We start from the raw sequence: 1,124 nt of genomic DNA, 5'->3' as shown, positions 1-1,124 counted from the left end.
GTAGGCGTGCGCAAACATTTTGGTCAGATTTGAGCGGTTTTTGTTGAATAACTTTGCTCATGTGGTTTATATTTAGGCACAATTTAACAACTAATTATAAATTGTAAAGATTTATCAGTGTACCAGATTTGAAAAAAAATCCATAAAAGTTAAGTATATTTTCTATCAAATAAAGTTTCCGTACTTTCGGTCCAAAGACAAAAGAAAAGGAAAAATTCAATTAAAATTGAAGATTTTATATCTCGTGTATTTCTTAATGTATTCTCTTGAAATTCGGTATGTGAATTAAGGATCCAGTAGAGCACATCCACTGAAAATATGTGATAGTTTTGGTTATCACAGACCGAGCTAAAGAAAGTGGAATATCGCTAAACTATCACTTCTGTTAATAACACACAGTATGTCCTGCAGGTTGTTTTGGCCGCACGACATACTGCCGTGTGTCTTGATCTTTCTTCTGAGGCATAAATTCTTTATTTTTTCCTTGCTTAGATAAATACTTTCCGGACAGTTCGTTGTTCAGCGTTCTGATCTGTAAAGAATAGGTGCTCGAGTTTAACACTCTTAAATGGCAATGACGTTTTATATAATTTCTCTAAAATTTCTTTGTTGGTTTTGGACGTATGTTTTGGTTTTAATACCTGTCTGGCTCATTACCAGTTACAACTATCAAAATCTATAATTACAAATAAAAGGGTGTGATGATATGTGTTATAAAAGTAACAGTCAGTCGAATTATTCGAGTGCTGCACTCCTCTGGTGAGTAGTTCAAAATTGGGGAGGGCTATACGTGAAGCTTAGAACTATCTGATCCGAATGCTTAGCCCACGTGTGCATAAGATATGGTACTGTTCAGATTGAAAATTCCAATTTTCTAATTAAGACATTGTATTTTACTATATTATTAAACATGGAAGACTTTTTTTTTGTTATTGTTCCTGTAAACTCCCAGTGGAGCATAGGGCCGCAACAACACCTCGCCAACAGAAGGTGTTTTTGCAGTTACTTGTAGCAGGTTGGTTTTTACGGGTTGCTAGCCCCGCGCCTAACTCTCCTCCTTGACTTGGGACCAGGCAAAGGCGAGGTTTGACGGGAGTTCGAACCCGCGACCCTCAGATTACGAG

Source organism: Limulus polyphemus, unplaced genomic scaffold (genome assembly GCF_000517525.1).
Source record: "Limulus polyphemus unplaced genomic scaffold, Limulus_polyphemus-2.1.2 Scaffold1732, whole genome shotgun sequence".
Classification (NCBI taxonomy): Eukaryota; Metazoa; Arthropoda; class Merostomata; order Xiphosura; family Limulidae; genus Limulus; species Limulus polyphemus.
This window is presented reverse-complemented; position numbering follows the sequence as displayed.